Raw genomic sequence first — 25767 nt, forward strand, 5'->3', positions numbered from 1 at the left:
CATGAAAAAAGATGTTAGTTTGTTATTCCAATATCACATCGGTCTATGTGTGGGAGTCTGAGGTCAGATAGTTATGGGCTCTACGTAGCCCTCTGTAACCTTTCTGAGCGCTTCCCCTTTGTGGCTGGGACTGCTGTAACTCTCCCAGTAACGTTAGCTTTACTTGATCTCCATGGCCAATCTTGACCTTGGCTGGAGAGATTTAAGGAGCTCCAACAGAATTCTCATCTTTACCAATGACACCTGTTTTTATCTGGTTCTGACCTTGTAGCCAGTCCTTAGAAGTGGACTGCTGCCTGATTCCAAGATTCTAAAGCTACAGGAAGTAAGACAGAAGGTATCAATGCAGATACAGACAAATAGACCAGTAGAACAGAAAGAAGTTTAGAAATAGACTTATACAATTGATTTTTGACAAATGTGCCAAGCCAGTTAATTCAATGGGGAAAGGATAATCTTCATGACAAATGATGCTGGAACAATTGGACAGTCATATGCAACAAAATTAATCCCGATCCTTCCTTCACACTATATACAGAAAATAACTCAAAATGGATTGTAGACCAAAATGTAAGAGTTAAGACTAACAACAACAAACAGACCAAACAAAAAGAGCCCATAGGAGAAAATCGTAGTGACATTGGTTTGCCAAGACTTAATAAGCTCCTATCTCAGCATTGTGCCTGGCCCCTGGTAACTACAGGACCTGCTTCACCCTCTCCCCCAGTTTAACGGTCTATACATGCTTTCTAAAAAATTTTTATTTTACTTTATACTGGAGCATAGCCGATTAACAATGTTGTGTTAGTTTCAGGTGTACAGCAAAGTGATTCAGTTATACAGGTACATGTATCTATTTTGTTTTTCAAATTCTTTTCCCATTTAGGTTAGGATGCTGCTTAGAATACTGAGCAGAGTTCCGTGTGCTATCCAGTAGGTCCTTGTTGGTTCTCTATTTTAAATACAGCAATGTGTACATTCTTACCAATTTTGCTCTTACCTGTCTGTTCCTATTTTTGAGTGTTGCCTACTCCTGGATTCTCCCCTGCTGTGGCTGTGCTTTCTCTCCCCTTTGGGCTATGTGGTTGTTTCATATCTTGCCCTCATCAGCTATGACACCTGAATAACAGTGTACTTTTGCCTCGCTCTCTACATGAATGTGTACCACATTTTATTTCACTCGCTGAACTTAAAATGCTCTAATTCCTCGTCGTGTTCCATCCCCAAACTTGACCTTCATCAGTTGTTAAATCTTTTCCTGATACTGGCCCCTAAAGTCTGACTAGTTCTTGTCTATGACATGGCGTGGTCAAATTTTCAGAGCATGTTGCAATGATGCACCATTTTGCTAATCTGTGCTGGCATGTTATAGATCCATGCAAATCTTTAAGTAGGGAAAGATTAAAGTCTCTACAGCTTAAATTTTCTTTTATATTTGATGCTCAAGACCGAACACAGACCTGGATTTTTGTTTTACACGTCCTTGGGAATGAAATTTTGCATTTGCTTTATTTCCCTTTGTTATTTAGAAGCTCTGTTTGCCTCCATTTTCCCTCATCTGTGTGCATTTCTTCTTTCTCTTACATCAATCTGAAATATGAATGCCAACGTATCTTCTTTTCGTATCTGACTTATCTGCAAATCTTTCTTTTCTTTTAACATCTTGCTCTGTCCACCTCAGTACTCATGCTTGTGCCTGTGTTTCGGTTTTCACTTGTTCATTCCTTGTTCATGAGTCTCTCTTCTCTCTGATTCACTTCTGATTTTCTCTGATTTCTTTGATTAAGATAGAAGCAGCTCCTGCATCACCAAATGGCTGGATAAAAAGTGTTGCCTCATGCACTTCAAGGTTAGCAAATTTTTCTACATGATCTAAATGTAGGACTGTTTCTATGAAGCAGTGGTTGCCTTGACAGTTAAGGAATTTTTCCACTCTCTGATCAGCTGTTTTCCAGTCATATAAACACTGCTGTACTTGGACACCATGTCTACGCAAAAGTCTCTCCAGTAGCTTCTACGTTCCCTTTGGGCTCATCTTTTCTCCTCCTTTCTGTCATACTTCCTTGAGTATAAAGAATGTTACTCAAGTCTTGGGCCAACATCTCAGCTCCTGATTCATAAACAATTTTATAAGCCTGTCTCATTCTGAATTTGGAAGTTTGTGCGATTACCCACAGTAAAGAAATGCCTTAAGATTTCATTCAAACTCGAGTTTATCTGGAATTGCTGATAGCCTTTATTCAGATTCCATTGTCAAAGGACTTCTGACCCATGGGGCTGATTTCCCTATAGGAATTATATTTCTGGATGGAAAGGTTATCAAAAATTTTCCAAGTAACTTTGCTTTTCATCCATCTGGTACAGTGTATTGTAAGACTACTTAGGCGATTGAGGAACAGAATTAAATTTAAAGAAGGTGTGCTATATAAGCGATTGGCCAATTAAAAAAAAAAGGTGAAATATGAAGCAATTTCCACTTCTCAAGAATATCGCCTTTAGTAGAAAAGGTTAATGGAATAAAAAAAGCTTGTTTTATCCATTTGTTCTCACTGCATTTATCTACAGTGATATCATTTCCCTTTGGGGGGTTCTGTACAGAAGCTACCAGAAATGACATGTACCTTCAGTTCTCCCGACTTTGCATCACCAAACTGAGTTTTCTTTTCCTCAGCATGGTGTTTATTTACAGAAACTTGCCCGTTTACTGAAACATGAATGGCTTTGACTCAAACTTGGAGAAGCAAAGAAGCAATAAACGTCATTTAGCCGCACTGAACGTGTCAACACCTGGGAATGAGGTCATGCAAATGGCCATCGTACTTCACGTGAGTGAAACACACCAAGCAGTGAACTAATTAGACTTAAGTAAGCTGGCTTTCATTCCTGCAGACAGTGGAACCAGTTATTTCTTAGGGAAGGGTTTAGTTTTACTCCAGGGCAAGGTTCTGTAACTCCTGTAATACCCCTGAACGGTTCTCCAAATCAGGCCAGATGAAATTGGCAATTCAGAGATAGTTACCTTGATGTGTAAATGGTAGGGTCTTTAATTAGGCTCATGTACATCATTGAGAAAGGAGCCTTGGAATCCATATGTGCAAGGATGAAATTAAAAGAGAGTCATCTGCCTCTTCATTCTGTATATGAGGGAAATTTATAAAACAACAGCAACAAACCTTAAAACGGTTCTTAGCAGTCTACTTACTAGCCGTAAACTGTCTTTCCTGTAGTTTGAATGCCTGATGCATATTCGGTAGCCATCTCTCTATTGAAATGTTCTTCATGTCTATTACTTATGGCTCATTTTTATCTTGAATTTAATACCTGAAGGATTCAAAGTTATTTAAAGGATTCAAAACCTCCAACTATTCCCCAAAGCTGTAACCTCTGAGACAGAAAACTGTCTGATTAGAAAAACAGACACCTGCTTTGGCTCCTTGAAACACTATGAGAGATATTGCCCAAGATTTTTTGTGGCTTTTCTCTGTGTGTATTAGATAAATTTTAGAAGATTAGGGCTTAAAATTTCACTTTAGATTTTAAAAAATCATGTAATAGGATTCTTCCATAAGCCTTACTTTATTTAGACACACACATGTGGGTTCTGTAATTATGTCTCTAGAAGATAAACAACATATTAAAAATTGTTTGTATTCACCTTTATGTTTGCATGCTATTTACATGCCAGATAATTTCTCAGAATGTGGCTCAAGTGGATCTTACTATAAGCTGGTAGATGGTATATGGCTAATTTGCAATCATATGTGTAGAAAACACCCACGTTCCTGGTGTGACCACATTATGATGGTTACTGATGTCAGCACACACTTTAGTCCAAGTTACATTTGAACATGCTGTGCCAACCAATCCAAGGTGTGGAAATAAGCAGAGGCTATATTTCTTTCTGTGGTATCAGAATTGATACAGAAATATACCTTTTGACTAAGTTAATCAGCACTTCCATACGTGTGGTAGTATCATCAGCAAAGATCCAGGCTACAGTAAAATTTCTTTATTAGCAAACTATGGTTGATCAGTTTGCTTGAAACTTGTGGTTTCAGTGTGCCTGAAATAGTTGTGTCCATGGATCCAGACATGTCCACCATTCCCCATGGTCTTGGGGGAGCCACAGGGCCCACTTTTGAAACTTGGAGTCTCGGAACATGATAACGGAGAGAGACCTAAATGCCTATTATACTAACTCACTCATAGATGTCGGAATGATATGAGGAGAAAGTAAATGACTTACAAACCTGGCATCTCACAAAGCCTTGATGAAAACTCAGATCATTTGACCCAGTTCATTGCTGCAGCCAGTGATACGATTACTGTATCTTGGGTGCTCTGCTCTATACAAAGCATGTTCCCATCACCAGAACCTTGGTGCTGTTGGAGCCCCTAAATTTGATGGTTGAGAATCATTTTTGTGTAAAGGTGTGTTTGTAATCCTTACCTTGTTCAAAATACTATGAAGATTTTACAGAAACAATTAGTCTTTTGTTTATGTGCCTATCCCTAAGTTACAATCATTTGGAAATTTTTCTCTTGGTTTGCAGTAGAAACTGGAACTACAGGTTCTACATAGAGAAACAGATAATTTCACAATGTTTGCTAAAGACTTACATTTTTAGGTCTAGTTAGATATAAACTTTGAGAAGTTGTGAATGCATAGATTTATGTGAATCACATGTCAAATTGCAGAATAACATTGGTAAGCAGTAAGGATGTAACTATAACACGTATAGTTATTATTACAGTAAAGAAAATATGGAACTACGAAGTCTAGACAATGATTATCTAATAGATGTGTCAATTTGAAGAAAATAATTAGTCTACTGTATGTGATAATCAGTTTTAATTAGGAAGTGGTCGTATATTCCCTCAAACTCATTTTATATAAAATTATCAATATTGAGCACTCTGGGAATTACTTACATGAAGGGTAGACTATGCAGTATATATGTTGTAGAATTAGATGCATTTAGAAAAAGAGGCTAAAGTGACATTATAAAAGTGGAAGTGAGAAAGATCCCATTTGTAATAATGTGGGGAAAAAGCTATGAAATACCTAGGAATGAATTTAATGAGGAAGACTATGAAGAGAACTATAAAATTATATTGAAAGACATAAAACAAAACCCAAATCAGTGGAAAGACAGACCGTGTTCTGCATAAAAAGTCAATATCATAAAAATGTCACTTCTTTTGAAATTAACATATAAATTTAATGCAGTCTCAATCAGAATTTTTTTCTCTGTTGGAACACGTAAGTGATTCTAAATAGGGATATATGTATACATGTGGCTGATTCACTTTGTTGTACAGCAGAAACTAACACACCATTGTAAAGCAATGATACGCCAATAAAGATATTAAAAAAATAAAGTGTTTAGAAGAATAAATGAGTGAAAATTGCCAAGAAATTTTGAAACGGAACAAGAGCAAAGAAGCTTGCCCTACTAGGCATGAAAACCTAATATAAAGCTGCTTTAAATAAAACAGTGCGGTACTGGCCTGCGATAAACAGTTTTATAGAACAATTAGAGATCATTTAACATATAATTAAAGAAGGCATTATAAGTCAGTGAATACATTATATATTATTCAATTAATGCAATAGAAAGAACTGCCCATACTTTTGGAGAAATTACAACTTCATACTTCATTACATAACAACAAATTACAGATGAGTGAAAAAATCTGAATGCTACAAAATAGACCACAACAGTCTTGGAAGACACTATAAGAGAACATTTATATAATCATCCTGTGGTGATGGGTTTTTTTTTTTTTAAGCAAGACCAAAACCATAAGAATATGAAGAAAAAAACGACATACTTGATTTCATGAAATTTAAGAACATATGTGAGGGAAAGTCTCCATGTAGTGGACATTTTAAATGTTTCCTCACTGGCTACCAACTTTTGAATGTCATTCAGATGTTTGGGGAATTACCTCCTTTATAAATTCTGCCTTCCTAAAACAGAAGCCAGAAATCCACTTTCCCAGGCTCCCTTGCAGCTAGTATTGAGACTGGTCTCATGATTCACATGGGCCCATTGTAATTTCTGATTCAGAAAAAGTGAAATGAAGAAGAAGGTGCCTCATGGAATTAATTATATTGAAACTGACAGAGAAACGTCCAGCTGTTTGCAGTGACATCCTGCACATTGGAAGTTGGAAGAGAGCAGTGTATCTGGTGTAACAATGCATCAGCTTAATTTGGACACTTCCCCTAGCTTTGTAGCCTCAGAGATCAACTGTTTGTTTCTTCTTGGAAGTTCTGTGACCTCTGTAATATTCTTCAATAAATTATTTTTCTGCTTACACTAGTAGGAGTGAATTGTGTTTGCAACCAAGAATTATGACAGAGTCCCTTCCTTAAAAGGATAAAAAACAAATGACAGTCCGGGAGAAGAAGATTACAATCCAAATAACAAAGGGTCAAAACAACTAAAGAGGAAAAAATATGCAAATGATATAAACAGGCAATCCACTAGAGAAAAAATGCAAATGAAAAGCTGCATAACCTCCTAGATAATTTGGGAAACAACAATAAAATCACAAGTTTCAACCATCGCATTTGTTTAAACTCAAAATATGGTTAGAATTAAGGGCTTGTAAGAATGTAGGAAAATAACTACTCTCTTATACCCCGTTGGTAGGAATGTATGGGCCTGAGGCCTTGTGACCTGGTAATACTTTATACAGTGAAAATGTGGGTACTCATTGGTCTGTAGTTTCATTCACAGAGATTTATTCAAAAACAAAAGCATTCAATTTCTAAGATAGGCAAACACAAACACGCATAAATCCAAACACAGGAATGTTTATCACAGCTTTCCTTGGAATAGGAAACAACTGAAATGATCATCAGAATGATGGTATAAGGACAGTTATATTTCTGTAGCCTAGAATTCTTCAGCACTGTTTAAGTGGGTCTATCTGTATCAACCTGAAGACTGTGCTTGACATATTTTAAAATGAACATATCAAATTACAATCTTATCCCAATATAAAAGATTATATGTGTAAATATATTTCATAAAAAATTAATATTGTAGAAGATACATACCAAATTGTTACTACAGTGGAGGAGATGTTGGATGTGGGAAGGAGAAACGATAAGCTTTAGATGTTTCTGTGTGGTTTGCATTTGCCACTATTGCTATTATAATCAAAATGATTGTGAAAAATGCTCGGTAGTGAATACCCTATACCATCATCACAGTTTCACCCAACAGCACATTGTTTGTCAAATGGAGAGGTGTAGTCAGTCATCCACTGTACTTTCCCTGCTCTAACTCCCTGAGCCATGAGCCACAATGCCCTCAGCAAGAGTGTCCCCATCAGGCAGGGTTTCTCAATCCTACGCCAAGCTCTCATAGAAACACTTTGATTCCATGCATCTCATCCCCTCTGAAGAGCACATTTTCTACTTCTTCATTCTTTCGCTTTCTCGGTTTTCGCAAAGGAACTGAACGATTGCCATGACTACCAATCATTGAAACAGATCAAAGTTCAGTGGAAAGGACTTGGATGCTGGGTCTTGATGAATTTATTGGGAGAAAAAAAGGCACCTGCTCAAACTTCCTTGTAGATTTCCTTAGGGATGTGCGGCCATTCAGCTCATCTCTCTAAACTCCCATTAAATTATAAGAAGGCAAACAGTTATTATTAGTTTATTGTTTATTACTGTCCTCACATTAGCTTGAGATCAAATTTATGACACAGCCTAGTTGGGTTTTAGGGATTATGTGTACACTTCATAGTGCATGAAGGCCCTTCACATTTATGCCCATTTTGTAGACCTTGGAGTGTGACCCAACAATTTTTAAATGCTTCTGCTTCCATTTTCTTTTATTTTTGCAGTATTTCCTATGACATAGTGTGGCTCCGTCTAAGACTGAGAATCTTGCTTGTCTCACTTCAAACTCCTTTCAAGCAATTTGCCATTCCAGGATGGAATAGCTATAGTTTCTTGAAGTTTCTAGACAGTTTGTGTAATTTTCTACATCTGACTGTTAGGAAGCAATCTTTTATGTTGAGAAAGTCATTCATTTCTTTCCACTTTTAACTATTGGTCTTAGGATGACACAAATGTAATTTCAAATTACAAATATTCATTGCTAGTATATAGAAATACAATTGATTTGTATTAATTGTTTGTATCCTGTAACCTTACTAAGGTTACTTATTAATTCTAGTACCTTTTTTCTCAGTTCTTTGGGATTTTTCATGTAGATGATTGTGATTGTGTCATATGTCAATAAATGCAATTATAGTTCTTTCTTTTTAATTTGTGTGTATTTTGTTTGCCTTGACTTACTGCATTAGCTGGGACTCTAGTACAATACTGAATGGAAGTGATGATAACATACATTCTTGCCAATCTTAGGGGGAAAAAACACTCAGTCTTTCACCATTAACTATATTGTTAGTTGTAGGTTTTTTATAGACATCCTTTGTCAGGTTGAAGAAGTTTTCTTTTAATCTTAGTTTTCTGAGAGTTTTTATTGTGAATGGATGTTTTGATTTTGTCAAATGCCTTTTTTGTCACTGTTGATCATCTATTGAGATGATCATATGGTTTTTATTTTTCAGTCTTCGAATTAAATTAAGCACTTTTTGAATACTGAACCAACTTTCCATTCCTGGGGGGGAAAAACCCACTTGCTCATAATGTTATCCTTTTACATATTGCTGGATTTAATTTGCTATTTTGTTAAGAATTTTTTATCCGTGTTTGTAAGGGATATTGGTCTGTCAGTCTTCTTATCTTGAAATATCTTTGGTTTTGGTATTGCTGATCTCCTAACATGTCTTGAGAAGTATTCTTTTATCCTATATCTTCTGAGAAAGCTTGTGGGGAGTTGGTATTACTTCTTTTTAAAAAATGTTTGGTAGGCTTCACTGGTGAAGCATTCAGGACCTGAAGTTTTCTTTGTGGAGATGTCTTTTAACTATACATTTAGTTTAATGGGTAAATGGCTATTAAGGTTCTTTTTTTTTCAATGAAATTTGGTAATTCATGTCTCTTAAGGAATTTTTCTGTTTCATCCATTTAATCAAAATTATTGGCCCAAAGATTTTCAAAATATTATCTTACTATTCTTTCACATCTGTAAGATCTGTAATGATGTGTCCTCTTTCATTACTGAGATTGGTAATTCTTTCAGAGTTTCTCTTTCTTCTTCTCTTTCTCTTACTCTCGCCCTCTCTGCATATCAGTCTGGCTAAAGGTTTAGCAATTTTCTTGATCTTTTTTAAAGGACCAGATTTTGTCACTTTATTATTTTTCTGCTACAGTTGTATTGACTTCAGCTCTTATCATCATTATTTTTCTTTCTACTTACTTGGGGTTTAATTTGCTTTTATTTTTCTAGTAACTTAGGGTAGATACTTAGATTACTGATTTAAGACCTTCTTTTCTGATATAAGCATTTGATGGTATAAACAAACCCTAATTACTGCTTTAGCTGCATCTCACAAGTTTTGATATGTGTATTTTTATTTTCAATTCATTCCAAATAGTTTTTGATTTCGCTGTGACTTCTCATGTGTTATTATTTCTAAATATTTCCTTAATTTTTTTCTGTTTATAAATATATTAGGATTTTCCAGATTTCTTTCAGTTATTGACTTCAGGCTTAATTCCAGTGTTATTAGGAAACATACTTTGTATGATTTCAGTCATTTTAAATTTGTTGTGATTTGTTTTATGACACAGAGTATGTTCTAGTTTTATGTTGGCAAAAATTTTTGTGCTCTTCAATGTATATATTTAGCTATTTTGGGTTTGAGTGTTCTTTAAATGTCAATTAGGCCAACTTGGTAAATAGTATTGTTCAGATCTTCTGTATCCTTACTCGTTTTACTATGTACTTGTTTTATCAATTATTGAGCGAGGAGTGTTGAAGTCTCTCTAAACTATGGATTTCTTTATTTCTCTTTGCTGTTCTGTTAGCTTTTGCTTCATATATTTTGAACCTCTGTTGTTACATGCATACACACTTAGGATTATGGTGCCTTCTTAGTGAATTGGCCCTTTATAATTATAAAACGTCCTTCTCTATTTCAGGTAATATTTCTTTATCTGAAATCTACTTTGCCTGATAATATAGCCATTCAAACTTTCTTTTGATTAGTATTTTCATCCATTTTCTTTAACCTGTCTATGTCTTTTTACTTAAGTGGATTTCTTACATATATTATATAGTTGGATCTTGCTTTTAAAAGTCCATTTATTGTCCCTTCAATCTACTTTTTTCCAATTTGGGTGTTCATACTATTTATATTTAATGTAATTATTGATGTGATTGGCTTTCATAGCTATCATCTTCCTAGTCATTTTATTTTCATTCTTTTTGTTTTATTTTCCTTTCTTCCTCTTTTCTTGCCTTCTTTTGGATTGTTTTGTGTTGTTATGATTCCATCGTGTCTCTACTCTTGTTTTTTAGTTTTCTTTCTTTATTAATTCTTTATTGGGGGACGTCTCTAGGCTTTACAATATGTATAATTAACTCATTGCCATCTACATTCAAATAATACTATAGAATTTTATATATAGTGTAAGAATCTTACAACAGAACCTTACATCTCTTTCCTCTCTCCCTCCTTTGTGCTATTGTGACCATGTATTTTACCTCTACATATGTTATAAACCCAACCGATGTAACTCTGTTGCTTAGACATTCAATTATCTTTGGAAGTGATTAAAAATAAGAAAAATGTCTTTAATATTCACCTTCACTTTATTTTTTCTGGATTTCAACATTAAAGATTCAAATTTTCATCCGATACCATGTCTTCTTTCTGAAGAACTTTCTTTAACATGTTTTGTTGTTGTTGTTGGTTTGCTCTTTGATAATAAATTCTTTCAGCTTTTGTTTGTCTGATAAAGTGTTTACTGTGATTTCAATTTTGAAAGATGTTTTCACAGGGTATAGGATTCTGGGTTGACTGTTTTTCTTTAGTACATTAAGAATGTTACTTTATTTCCTTCTGTCTTGTGTGGCATCTGACAGGGAGTTTGCTGTCATTCCTACCTTTAATTCTCATTTTGTTAAGGTACTTTTCTCCCCTCTGTGGCTTAAGGATTATACTTTCAATAAAAGTAAGATCCAGGACGATGGGGAATGTTTCATGCCTGCCCCCAGCAGTTGCTGAGTACAGCTCTCTCTATTCTCCCAATCTGCCCCCAATTTTTGCCATGAGCACCGGGGTGGGGCGGGGGAAGCCAGTGACAAAGCAGATTAATGAGTGAAACTCTACCCCTCTCTTGGACTTTGCAGCTATTGTAGACTGGCCACCCTCACCCCCACCCCAGTCCAACTGTGGTCTGTAAGAATCCATTACACTTGTAGCTGATTTCTTTTTAGCTCTTTGCATGGTGGCCATCTCTTCCTCCCATGCTCTGCCAAAGGCTGTCTCCTGTCTCTTCTTGGAATCAGTTTCGTTTGCTTTATGAGCTTAACTCTCAGATGAGGATCACCGTTTTCTGATTTTCATTGCTACAGGGGGAACAACATTATTTTGCAACTTTCTGCACCCTAATTCACTATAGTTTTGAAGCAGTTCATCATCCTCGATGCTCTTTTCTGGGCAGATTACAATTTGTTTATAGCCCACTTAAATTACCCCAAAATAAAAATAATGCTTCAGGTGAACAGAGTACAGTAGGGCATATCCATAGCTGTGTACTTGTCAGTGTCAGTTCAACTTTTACTGCATCATGACTATCATTGGATCATAATGTGTTTACTGTCAAAATATCTTCCAAGTCTTCTTCATATATCCTGCCATTGCTAAGCCATTTCTTCCCAATCCTGCTCTTTAAACTGGTTTTTTGATCCCTTGAGTGAAGTTTTACAAATTGTCATTTTAAATTGTAGTTTGAGATTTCATATAATCTCTTCAGATTGCCCAGATTTGGGAGATCCTGATCTTTCGTTCAACAGAGTTGCTGTTCCTTCAGTAATCACGAATGAAACTATTGAATAGGTCACAGCTGCGTCCAAAGAGAGATCTGCCAGAGAAACCTCTTCCCAAATTTGATATCCATTCATGAATTGCTACATTCAACTTGATAAAACCCACTTAATCTTATTTTTATCCTTTATTGTTCTTGGTCATATGATTGATTACATGATAGCTCTGAATGGCTTTCTCAGAAGTCCACATATATTATTCACTATATTTGCAAACTATATTTACTTGTGTAATAACCCTGTCTAAGAATAAAATGAAGTTAGTTGTACATGGCAAAGCCATGCTAGTTATTAGTGATTACTGCTTCAGCTTATAGCCAGTTTCACACCATCCCTTAATAATCCATAGTAATAGCTACAGTTTGGAGAGTGCACTTGCTCATTTTTTGAAATCATAACATTTGCCCATTTATTGTCTTATTCTTCTGACATCATTTTCTGCAGTTATTCCAACATCACGTTCAATGATTTTAGGTGCACGTTCTGTTGGTAGTCTGGGACATTTTTAAGCTGAGGCAGAAAACTAGAACTCACTTGCATCACATAGCAGCTATTCTCTGTGTGTTTCTTTTTTCTTTTTTGGATTCATATATATTTACCTATTTATGTTCACCATTTTTAAATGGTAGTTCACGTGCATTGTTGGGGAAAACAAAAATAATGTAGGAGCTCTCTCTTTGTCATTTCTTATTATCTCTTGGCTCCCAGCACAGCTTTTAGTCCTGCCGTGGTCTTAGTTGATCATTTATTAATTTGACATCAAGTGTTTCATTTTAACCTCAGTACTCTTTCACAAGTTACATTATGACTTTGTTTGTAGGATTACTCTGTGGTGAAAATTGGAAACTTCCGGTACTTCGTTCTAATTTTTTAACAAATAAAAGAGAAAGTTTACGGGGATATATTGATGGTCTATAGTAAATTCTAGTCACTGGTTCATAATATTGGAAGCTTAGCTATAAAGGATAGTAAATATATACAAACACCAATCATAGGCTAATAGTACACATACAGACTGGATGTAGCAGGCAGTCTCATTTGGAGTGTGTTCTTTTTTTCCTTTCTGTAGTTACAATAACTGCCAGAATGTTGATCAGTCCAACTTAATTTAAACCCATTTGCTTTGGACCAATTCCGTCTGATGCAATCAAGTTTCTTTGTCTGAGGTAAGTAGACAATGGCCGGAAAGAAAACACCGTTAAAGGCTAGTGTACTACCTGCAGGGCACTAGTTACTAAAACTTGAACCTCTTATTCCTAGAAAAGAGGACTATACTTGCTACCTTCAGCCGTGTTTCCTGGAAGTTAGAGTGAGATTGAATTGTTGAGTGTGCATTTCATTTGGGCACCCACCTCGTTCATCTGGCCGGTTTGTTCTCTGTTGACCATGGCTCTTTGGTGGTCTCAGCAGTGTAGTTGCTGATTGAGGTTTGACATCACACACATCTATTATTTTCTTCTCTAAGCCTTCTTCCTTCTGTATTTCATCTCTCCAGTTAAGTCACCTTCATTCAAACCATCTTTCAAGCTTAAAAATCTCACTTAGTCTTGATTCCTCCTTCCTGTGTGCCAGTCTTCAGATGATATCTAGGCCTGTTGAGTCTCACAAAGAGCCCTGCAATCTGCTGTTTCTTCCCTTCATTCCAATCACTAGACCTTCAGTTTGGGCCCTCAGTCCCTCTTGCCTGTAGGAGCCTTTCACCTGGGTTCAAATCTGTGCCCTGAACTTGTGTAACTTGGGATAAATCACCTCTTTGAGCCTCTGTTTCCTCCTCTTAAAAACGTTGACAGTAATAATACCTATTTCATAGGTAGCTGGAAGTGCAAAGTGAACACAGTAACCAGTCTAGTAATGAATGTTCATTATTTGTATCCTTACCACTGCCCCTGCCATTATCAACCCCCGCTCCCCGACCCCACCAATACTGCAAATCCAATCTGACCAGTCTTCTCTCTACTTCAAATCTGGCAGGGGCTCTCATCAGCTACAAAAGCCAATTCTAACTTCTGAATGAGCCATAAATGCCCCTCTCAATCTTGACTCTCTTTAAAGCCACATCCCTGAATATGATAATCTGTTCTTTATGTCCCTGTCTTTCTCCGTGCTAACTGAAAGAGCCCATATTCACCTTCTCTACCTGACCAACTCCTACAGTTTTTCCTCAAGATTGTGTCAAAGATCTTCAGCTGCTTCTCCATATCCATTTCCCCTGCTTCCTTGGTGGTAGAACTTCTAAATTTTACCATGTTTTGATGGGGAACCTGTTTTCCTGTAATAAAGAATACATATCCCAGAAGCTAGATATGACCATGTGATTAATCTGCGCCTAGTGTTAGGTAAGTGGATATTGTGTATGTGCCTTCCGGAAAATGTCATTAAAGGGAAGGAGCATGCCCATTTCTCCCTTCTTTCCTTCTTAATGTTGACTGATGGCTGGAACCTGAGCAGCCATCTTGGACCAAGAGGTAGAAAGTCATATTTGAAAGGTGACAGTACAGAAAGATAGAAGCAACTTGGAACCTCATCTGTACTGGCCTACGAGTATGACTTTTGGTAGATTAAAAACCCAACAATGTATCATACTGTTATTTTGGGACTTCTGCTATTTGCAGAAGAACTTATTTCTAAGAGATTAAAGTCAAGAGTCATTCTTCATCTATGCCCTCAACACCTTTTGTGTATCCTGCAATTATATTTTTTATCAAATGACATATCTATGCTTCATTCAGTTCTCTTATCTGGAAAAGAAGAATGAAAAAAAAAAGAAAAAAAAAAAAGAAGGATGAAAGTAAGAGCCTCCGTCTGAGGGTTGTCACCACAAGTGAGACAGTACATATAAAATGCTTATTAGGACCTTATCTTACTTAGAATGAGTGATTGATAAATATATAGGCTTTATTGTTGTTGCTGCTTTTTCTGTCACTACCATTTCTGTATCATACATTAGCAATGACCTCTTCAAAATCCGGGTCTGTGTTCTCCCAATGGTCCAGCTCAGGGTTTGACATAGTAAGCAGATGTTAGCTAAGTGCCTTCTATCAATGAGTTTAAAAAAACAAATGAATGAAACTTGTCAGAAGCGTTGAAGTGTAGAATTTTAAAGCACAACTTGCTAGCCAGGAAAATGCAATTCTCAGACGTTTTACTGAGGGAAGCATGATAGACTGATGGCCCCAAGTGCTGTGCTCTGATCCATCACTGCATTTACCCCAGGGCTTTGCCTCCCATGGCTGTTCCCAGCCAATGACTGACCATGGCAGGGATACAGGGTGAGACACAGGACTGTTTTGTCTTTGGCTCTCCAACTCTTCCCTCTTGGCTTTGCCAGAACTTTCGTAGAACTACACTGCAGTTTAAGACTCTTTCTACCTTCCTTCTTCCCATCTCTCCTTCACAAGCATCAGGCATGTTGTTCTGGCAGCTGTCCCTGTATCGTCCTGCTCCTGACACATTCGTCCTCACAGGTATTTTCCCAGTAAATCACTTGCACATCTAATTCTGTCACAGTATGTTTCTTAGAGGACCCGAACTAACATATACAATGGTCATTATTAGTGTCCATTTAGATTAAGAAAGGAGGCTTCTTTATATGAACTTAAATATTGTAGTAAATTGTATTACTGTTTCAAAATATTTGTTGCCCCTTGTTGAAGGACTGTGCATCCCTTTTCATTAATTCCCTTGGCCACGTCATTTCTCCTGCTAATGAAATTTGAGTAGAAGTGATGTTTCTTCCAGGTGGAACCTTTAAGAGACATCATTTGGTTTGCCTTGTTCTACTCTCCTTCTGCCACAAAGTTCACAATGCATGCAGATAGAAACTGTGCCATGAGGGTGTGATCTACATTGGACATATAGCATGAGTGAGGGGTAAGCTTGTATTATTTGTGTTGTCTGAGAGACTGTTTGTTACTGCAGCATAACCTTCCCTAGGTAGACTGATACATACGCTGAATTTAACTTAGTAGAGCAGTCAGCTATAACAGGAAGAGTCTACATTAAGAGCTAAAAGCAGGACCCTTCCATCTGAATCAGGGCAAGAACTTATGTTGAAGTTTCCTGTGAAAGGAAAAGTAACTGATAACATTTCTGATTTTATTATTGATTCTATGAATGGGTCTGAGGTACATCTCTTTCACTTAAAATGAAGATGTCTTTCTCCATATTCTCACATTTGTTTTTGTACTAGGTGTTAGATCACCTGACTACTTCTTCTAAGATTTTCTTCAGTGGAACAGAGCCATCCCACTGGTCAGGCGACTCAGTGCACAGTCCAGATCCTTAGTTTATTATGTACCCTGACCACAGTCGAAGTCAGTGGAATAAACAACTCATTTGTAGTTCCCCAAAAGTTCCTCACCCTTGTACACTTACAGCCCTGTTCCTTTTTATCTTGTCCTTTATCTGCTGTGTAATGCTCCCCAAACTCATCCTCTGACCTTACTCCAAGGTGGAGCTAAGTGGAAAGTGGTACTTTGCATTCTCCTTTAATTACTGTTCTACTTCATTTGCATAGATCTTCTTTCATTACTGTATTATCATGATAAGGGGGGCCTCCAAGAGCCAAGGTAACTCAGAGTGGTGCATGTTTTATTCAATTTCAGCTGTATCTTTGCTCCATTTCAACAGTTTCAAGTGTGTTCTCTGCTCCCCCCACTTTTGTGGTGGAAAGAATGTAAAGTTTCTATAGTTCCCTGCTCTATATTTTTTTGGTCTGCTTTTCACTATGGTTCTGTGGTCTCCTAGAGCCATACACTCTTTCCTAAAGTCCTTAACTAAATCTCTTTAATTTCCACTAACCCTGATCCCATCTTCTCCGATATAATCAATTCCAATTAAATCAATAATGCCACACTCCGCAGTAAGGATTTTTTCTGAAAGTTTTGCCCATATTTTTTCAGTCAATCCTCTGCCGTATTAGAAGTACCATGTAACATCAGAAATTGTTTTTTTTTCTTTTTTTAAAAAATAAATATCAGCTTGGGTTTATGAATTTTTTTTAATTTTTAGGACTCATGATTAAAAGTTTCCTAACTCTGACTTTGGGTTTGAGATGAAACTGACTCTTCTCTGCTCTTGGATGATTCATTTTTAGGTTCAGTGACCTGTGGCAACCACAGGTGTAGCAAAGGCCAAGAGTTCCAGAGTTATGTCAACAGTGGTACACTTTAGAGCTTAATGTTGAATTGGGACCAAAAAATTATTTAGATGATTTGGTTCATTGAACACTATGAAGATCCAACTTTGATTTCTAGTGCCAAATTTAAGGCTTGGTCTGCTCTATTAATGGTGATACGCACAGAGAGAAATATAGAACCCTTTTAAAGCATTTTTGAGTGCTTTGGGTCGACAAGGTATCTTATTAACAAAAGTCACTTTTGTCATAAGCGTTTATAGGAGGTTTGAAACTATCACTGTTGGTGGGAGCTACTAATGCTAATAGTATTAGCTGCTATACAAATTATCTTGAATTTAGAAAAAAAAAAACCTGAATTCATGCCATGACTAAACTTTGGGTTGTGTCTATGACAGGGACCTCTATTTTCCCTACTTTTTAGGGAAGGAGAAAACCATAGTATTTAGTCCCTATATCTTTATATATATATTTCTTGGCCATATAAAAATACAGCAAAGAGGGATATTTCAAGACATCTTAATGTTTCTAAATGGATTTCTTCCAGGAACATTAGGAAGTAATGCCTTTAAACTACTTGAAAGGGGGTATTATTTTAAAGAGCTTTAACTCTTTGAAATATCCTTAGAATTTATTTTATGTGGTTGAAACACTTTTGGCCAGTATTACATTTCTTTTTCCTCCTGTTTAAAATTAGATATATTAACAGTGTTTTCATTCAGTTTCTAAAACTAATTCTGTTTTCATAGAGAGATTTTATGCTGGAAATAATGTTCTAGGAGGTCCTTTAAAATCTGAAATTGTAAATTCAAAACTGATTTTGTAATTTGTTTTCTTAAATTTAATTCTTGCCGGTTGTCCACCTGTCCTTTTTCTTTCTGTCTTGGAAAATGTATTTGATTGCTATTTTTAGGCTCCTTTGAATGTTCTACCAGATTTTCCAGGTGACCCAAATACAATTTAAGAGAGATGTGGATAGGATATTGAACAGAGTTTCCTTGGACTTTTAAAATTCATTAAAGTTAGAGAAAAAGCCTAAATAATCTGACTGAAAGTAATACTCTCGTTCTCATTCAGAACTCACAATACTTTAGAAGTATATTCGTCTGTTACTCATTTAGTTACAGGAATAATGTTTTGGAATGAATCTTAGTGACTATACCTATGGTAAACATTGATCATGAAACATAGAAACAAATTTTTAAGCAGACATTATTCTTTAGGTTGAGTTTTGTCCTTTGGAGTGGTCACATGGTAAGAATGTGCAGTGATTCCAACATGTTACCGCTGCTCAAACAATTTTGGGGTATCCTTGGAATTGTCTTCAGAGTCTCTGCGCCACAGAAAGAAATGAACCTTGTATTTTAGGCGCATTTCACTTTTGACCCCAAATTGTACCCCGAGCCTGATCAGCCATTTTATTTGTGTCTTGGCTCCTCATTTATTTTGTAGTAGTCAGCAAACACATCTCTAAAGAACAGAGGTTCGTTGCCATTTGTGTTCTAAATGTTTTAAACTATGAAATTCCAAAAGGAAGAAGTCCAAAAACTATGTGAATCAATGGCAGCATACTGGAAAAGGCATGTAATTCCCTGAGCAAATTACCTTGCAAGGAAGAACATGCATTTGGATATACGTCTGGTGCGTTGGGGAAATCAGTCTCATTGCATTTGCACTATAATGTTACAGAGGGGGAAAGCTAAGTACAGGCTTTAAAGAGTCCTGCAGGTTAGTCAAAAAGAGCTCCACTACTTGCTAACTGTGTGATTATCAGGTGTCTTTCTGAACTACCATTTCCTCAGTTTTGAAGTGGCATTGCGAGAAGCAACCTTATATTTTAGGGTAAGCACTGGCGGTGAGCCACTTCAATGCCTGGGATCACTCCAGGATCAATAGTGGTACCAGAAATGAGGTTGGGGTTATCGGAATGTTTGTACATAGCTCGTAGAATGCTTTATGTAGCTTCTTGTTAGTGTAGCTGTGTTATTGGCTATCAACCGTTACATTATGAAACAAATAGATACGTGATGAAGTTTCTTGTCAAGTTTTTAAGAAGGACCAGATCCAGCTGTCGACTTCTTAGAAGTCTGTTGCAAAGAAATCAAGGTTTTGAAGGAAAAACATTAAAATAATGATCCATTTGTGAAAAGATCTTTAGAGATTGTTGTGTTGTATGTATAAAGTCCAACCAGACTGGGTCTGAGGTTTCTGTTTGGAAAGGAAACTCACACTATGAACTGTCCCTTCACTTGAGGGAAGAACTCCAATCCACAACAACTCACATAGTTCGGAATCTGAGTTTACCTTAAGAGTTTGTTGGTTTTACCTGAAAAAGAAAAGGAAGGGGCGATTATTAGATCTCAGAGCTATAAAAGAACTCCCCCTCCCCTACTTTTAAGTTAGAGTTTAGCCCAATCTCTCTTGACCACAAAAATGCACTTGATAATTACATTAGGTAATTCTGATGTTTTGCCACGTATGGGAGATTTTAGTGTTGCCCTATATTATCAGAAAGAGTTAAGTTTCCTTAGCTAACTGGAAGGTTTTCATTTTCTCTGACAGTATCACATTTCTTTCAGATAGATCATTACGATTCCAGGACTGACCTCTAGAAGGACCCCTTGAATTCACATTACTGCATCCATGTCAGTTTTCAGTCTTTGCTCTGTGAATGAAGCTGATATCAGCAGACTTTCCCTTGAACGGCAACAGACTGGGTCAGATAGATTATCTGCATTTATTGTGGAACACAGTAAATTAGCAATCAGATGAATAATGCATCAGTTGCAGTGTCTGGAATGGGAGGTTAACTCCCTGAAAAAACAATGGAGTCAAAATATACCTTATATTCAAAATGTTAAGTTTTATATTATTTACGTGTTAATTGAAGGCATTTTTGATGCAGTTGAAGTTTAAGAACCAGAATTTTTTATGATACGTATTTGTAACCACTGATTGTTAAAAAATGTTATATTGATATATGCAAGGTTTCCTCCTGAATTTAGGCATCACCTGAAATAAATAAAGGGAGATAGAGTCTAACTCATTAGCTGGGAAACTTTAACAAAGAAAGCGATCTCATATCTCAGTTTTCTGGATATTTTGCATCGAAGTGTTGGCCTGTAGAGGCCTGAGAAGTTTATGTCATTGCTTCCATTCACCATTTCAGTTAGCTCACGTAAGTGCTCCAAAAAACGTATTTACTTACCGAGCTGAAACGTAAGGTCTTGTTTTGTGTAGGCGATCTGTTTGGAGGAAATAGGCCAGTTGCTTAGGCCTGTGGTACACTCTGCTGCTGCTCAGTGGGCTTACCTTTCCACTCTTGCTCATAGATTTGCTGGATTAAATACCTACTAACGTGAGGTCCGTAAAATTCTCATTCTGTAGGTTCTGAGCCGTCTGTCATCTTACTAAGGACAGTACTGGAAAGATCCTGCATGTGTTTTGATTGCTTTGAATGACCATTCATTTTATCATGTGAATGTTCACTCCCTGCCTTGGGATAAAATTTTTGGCCTCAAACAGAAGAAGTGTACGGCTGATTTATTCCTTTATTATTTTTCATGCCTTTCAGGTGCTAGAACTTGGCCACTAGAATGGGGTCTAGAATGGTAGCAGCATCATATGACAAAGAACACGAGGGAACACTAACTGAGACAGGGTCGTTGTAAAAATTGTCACTGTTTCCAGCTGGCTGTTCGTTTTCTCCATAAATCGTATACTCCATATGATTGATTATCTATATGTTCTATTGCTCTGGCTTCCTAGGTCTGCCCTTCCCATCTGGAATTAAATGAGTCCACATAGGCCTCATTCTTAAGTCTTAATGCATCTCGTGTTCTTTGCTGCACATTCTATCCAGTGATTCTTAAAACCCTTCACTGACTTATCACATGTAACAACCTTTCCCAAAATGTGTCCCATGTAGCCGTATTCAGCATGTAAATATTACTCAAAAATAGTTCTTTGTCTCAATATTGGGCAGAATCAAAGTTGAGAATGGTTCTTTTGGCTGGATATATGAAACTATAAATACAATAGTAGGAGCTGTGACTTCTCGGGGGTGTGTGATAGTTTTCTGTTTTGTTTTGTTTTACAAGAGCAACTTCTCAGACATACCTCATGACACACACTTTGAGAAACAGTGAGCTAAGATAAAGCTGCAATTCCTTTGCATGTCATACAAGGCTACTGCCTGGCTGAGGAAATTCACCTTCTACCATTCTCATCCTTTGGACAAGACATATTAGCCATACCAACCGACTTAACCTTTCCCCAAGATACCGCCCTGCTGACCGACTACATGATTTTCCCATCTTCCTAGAATATCCATCCCTACCTCCGAGAAGTCTTCTCTGACAATCCCAAACAGCACCCAGCAGACTATTTTCAGGGCTTCTTTGATGCATGGAGTATTCACTCACTGAACATTTTTGAGTTTTGAGTCCTGTTCTCAGGTTCTTTTTCCATGGCTTAGTCATTCTTTACTTCCTTGGTCCCCTTCCTTGTCACAGTCTTAACTCTTCTTCATATTTGCTTTCCTCCTGCCTACCAGAGTGGCCTGCACAGAGTAGGAAATCAGTGTGCAATGGCTGTATTCACAGCCCTTGAATGTCTGTGTGTTATGCTGTGATCGTTGAGGTTATGTTTTTAACTGTGTCAGTATTTTTACCTGATACTGTGTAGAGGGCAGTAAGTCAGGAGATCTGAGATCGTTCATTTCTCTACTTAATCTTGAATATGGAGTCTAACTTTATTGAGCCTCAAGGTTGCCTATCCTTAATATAAGACCGAAACAATCTTGGGGGTACTTCACAGCTCTCAATTTCTGTAACACTAAATCAGCTTTGCAGGTGTTCTTTAAGTAATGAGTTGGTTTGCAAGCGAACTGGGGGAAGACAGATATTTTTCTCCCTCACTTCTCTCCTCTCATATCTGATGGGACTAAATCCTTTCTTGACCCCATTTTTTTGATCCATAAAATGCAGCGTGATATTGATGCCAGTGTTTTCACTAGACTTTGTAATTTGAGAAACACAAAATATGGTTATGTGTTGAAAATAATATGGCAAAGGGTTTTGTTATTGTATTTTTGTAAAATCTTACTCAAGGTTTTTGAAACAATGATTTTTCTGGTGTTTAGCGTCTGTCTCAGACAGTTTGACTGAAAGTATTTCTTATGAAGGTGAAAACACTCCTGCTCAGTGACATGTTTCATCTTCAGCAGTTTGCCCTGAAAGAGCTCATTTGCGTGTTGAGAAGACTCCTTGCTTAAACTCCAGTTACAGAAGTAGAACCATAGGTCACCACACTGCAGGGCACTGCTCTTCACGAGGGGTTGGACAAGGACAACGCTTGTTTAAGCATTTGAAACAGAAGATGAAATGAATGCTTTTCAGCTAGGAGAAGGCTCACGAACTGGCCTCCGAGCCAGTGTTCCACATGATAAATCCTGACTGCAGTGGAAGCAGCTTGTCATTAAGTGCACTAGCTGGGCAGTCTCGGGTCTAGCACTCCACACCTGCCATTTTATATTCTTCTATTGCAAAGCCACACATTAAATATGGTCCTTAACTTTAAAAGCAGCACTTTTTAATGCCCATATTAAGTTCTTGTGGTGAAAATGAAAATATAAAATACCTCTCTCATGTTGGCTAGATCATCGTCATTTCCCTATCATCATCAACAGAGCAGTAAGTAAAATTTATAGCTCATCAGTACCATGTGATTGTTTTCGAGGTAGATGAATGATTATGAAATATAATTACTGTCCTCAAGAAATTTCTGGAAAGGAGAGATACGGAATGTGTAATAGATATTTTAAAAGATGTGAGCTTTAATTCTAGTCTGTTTCTCAATGAATTCTTTTTTAAGTTTGGGGAGACTTCTTTTTCATTCTGGTAAGAATACTTAACATGAGATCTACCCTCTTAACAAACTTTGAAGTGTGCTAGACAGTATTGTTAACTATAGATACTGTGGTGTACAGCAGATCTTTAGCACTTAACCATCTCACGTAACTGAAACTTTATACCCTTTGAAAAGAAAGTCCCCATTTCCCCCTCCCCTCCCCTCTTGGTAACCATCGTTCTACTCTCCCCTTCTATGTGTTTGACTCTTACAAATACCTCATTTAAGTGTAATCATATAGTATTTATCTTTTTGTGGCTGGCTTATTTTATTTAGCATAATGTCCTAAGGTTCATCCATGTTAACACATATGACAGGGTTTCCTTCTTTTTTAAGGCTAAATAATATTCCAGTGTATATATAGTGTGTGTGTGTGTGTGTGTGTATATATATATATATATATATATATATATATATATATATATATATATATATAGCACATTTTCTTTATCTATCTAGGAAAGGCAGATTAAAACCATGATGAGATATCACTTTGCACCTTTTAGAATTTTAGAAAAGAAAAGTATTGGTGAAGATGTGGAGAAATTAGAACCCTTGTCCACTGTTGGTGAGAATGTAAAATGTTGCAGCCACTATGGAAGACGGTATGGAAGTCCCTCAAAAATTTTAACATAGAATTACCATATGAAATACCAGCAATCCCACTTCGAATATTGATCCAAAAGAATTGAAATCAGGATCTTGAGGAGATATTTACATTCCCATGTTCATTGTAACATTCACGATGGCCAAGATATGGAAACAACGTAGTTTGGGGAGAACTTTATTAAAAAAGTCATCTGTCATCAAAGGGAGAAACAAAGTTTTTAACAGCATGTTTCAGCATGTATATCTCAGACCACCATGTGGATTTCGTTTCTGAACTACCACTCTGACCAACCATTTTTTTTTATAGGGGGGAAAGAAAAGGACATTAGCAAATCCTGAATTTTTATTCCTCTTCCAGGTCTCTTGCCTTAACCTCCCTTTCTCTTTAGCTTCACGTCCTCAGAAAGATGATAGTGTGAAGAACACCATTCACCTGGAACATTAAGTGTGCCGACCTCTCTTCAGTGCTTTGGTCAGAGATGGTCCTGTGACTTTGTTTCTCATCCATCTTCTACCTCCTGCATGGGAGATGGAGCTGTCCTCCTGCCTGCACTGACAGCCTTGCCAAGTTGGCCGAGGGAGACTGAAGGGATATACATCTCATTACAGCCTCTCACTGCCAAATTCTAGTCAGTTTCAGCAACATATGTGAAAAGCTCCAAAGCAAACACAGGGAGAGAAAATAAAAATTAAATTAATCCTCTCCAAGGATAAATAAAGCATGGATGCATTGATCTTGAGTTTATAGGTTGGAAATCAGAAAGACTTTGCTTGGTTTTTAATGATACTGGTGTTCAGATTCCTGATTCTTCAACCCAGAAAAAAAGGATATATATAACTAGACCAAGAAAATCTAGGTTCCCTACTAATGTCTATAGATGTAAGGAAATATGGCTCAACAGTTGATATTTATAGACATCTTCAAGATGAGGTATGTGAGTTAGTCATCCTGCGAAACCAGCCTCTGTTTTGAGAGGAGAAGAATCAAACTCTTTCTTTGAGCATATTAATGTCAAAGAACAAAAGGGCATTTGGATATCACATAATTTCAGGCAGATACAAATGGCTTGAATTTCTAACTCCTCATTTCTTTTCAACCTGAGATTTAAAAAAAAAAAATTCTTCTACCCGAACTATTTTTCTATTTTTTATTGAAATATAGTTGATTTATAATATTATATTAGCTTCAGGTGTACAACATAGTGATTCAATATTTTTACGGATTATACTCCACTTAGAGTTGTTCTAAGTCCTCATTTTTATGAATTGAGAAAATTGGTGCGGGGCAGGGCCCTCTAATTTTCTTTTCTTTGGATTCTTTATTACCATACAGCTGACCATCTGAAATAATTTTGACCAATTTCTGGACTCTTAGTTTTCTGACCAACATCTTACAGGCAGCTACAGAAAAAAATATAGCTACCTACTAACGTGTTTATGGAAGTTGAGTTATTTGGAATCAGCTTAATTGAAAATCTTGGTGGTTTTTTCACTGATCCTCACTGAAAGGCATGATTAAAGAAAAACTTCATTTTGTTTTACTAAATGCTAATAAAATACCCTCTGAGTTGAAACCGAAGTCAACAGTGACTGGATGGCTATGGACTGTACTTTAGCCAGCCCAGGGCAAAGCTTCTTACCATCTCTATTTTAGATGTGATTACAGTTTTAATTATGGTTTTCCACTTTGTTTTTTGAATAAGTTACACATTATTCTGGTTACTTTGCTAGGAGACTGTCTCTCTATTAATTAAGATTGGAAAATACAGGAATTCCCTTGAGGTACAGTGGTTAGGACTCGGCGCTTTCACTGTGGTGGCCCGGGTTCAATCCCTAGTTGGGGAACTAAGATCCCACAAGCCACACGGTGTGGCTGAAAAAAAAAAAAAGCTTGGAAAATAAAAGCACCCATAAGGTACTGCACTGATTTCATATTTTTTTTTCAGAATTTTGTTCCTCTCACACTCAAATATGAAAGCTAAAGCATATTTCCTGAATATAGTTGTAGAAAATTATATTTTTTCCTTAAAAGTAACAATATATACTGCAGTGCCAATATCTCTTGGAAACATGAGCATTGAATGAATTTTTAGTTGGTAACGGCTTACAGCCTTCTGTTTTTTTTAT

General features: G+C 36.8%; 1 protein-coding gene across 3 annotated transcripts in view; it reads left to right on the forward strand.

The window, feature by feature from the left end:
* The window catches only part of FBXL7 (F-box and leucine rich repeat protein 7), a 416516-nt gene that overhangs the window by 152113 nt on the left and 238636 nt on the right, over positions 1-25767 (forward strand). Inside the window, exon 1 of one of the 3 annotated variants that reach the window (XM_073802028.1) lies at positions 2683-2825. The exons of the other annotated variants lie outside the window; for them this stretch is intronic. The gene's annotated coding sequence lies outside the window, so the exon portion shown is untranslated. Of the gene's footprint in view, positions 1-2682; positions 2826-25767 lie in introns of those variants that run through there. 3 annotated transcript variants of the gene reach the window in all.

The sequence above is a fragment of the Tursiops truncatus genome, chromosome 3 (genome assembly GCF_011762595.2).
Source record: "Tursiops truncatus isolate mTurTru1 chromosome 3, mTurTru1.mat.Y, whole genome shotgun sequence".
NCBI classification, from domain to species: domain Eukaryota; kingdom Metazoa; phylum Chordata; class Mammalia; order Artiodactyla; family Delphinidae; genus Tursiops; species Tursiops truncatus.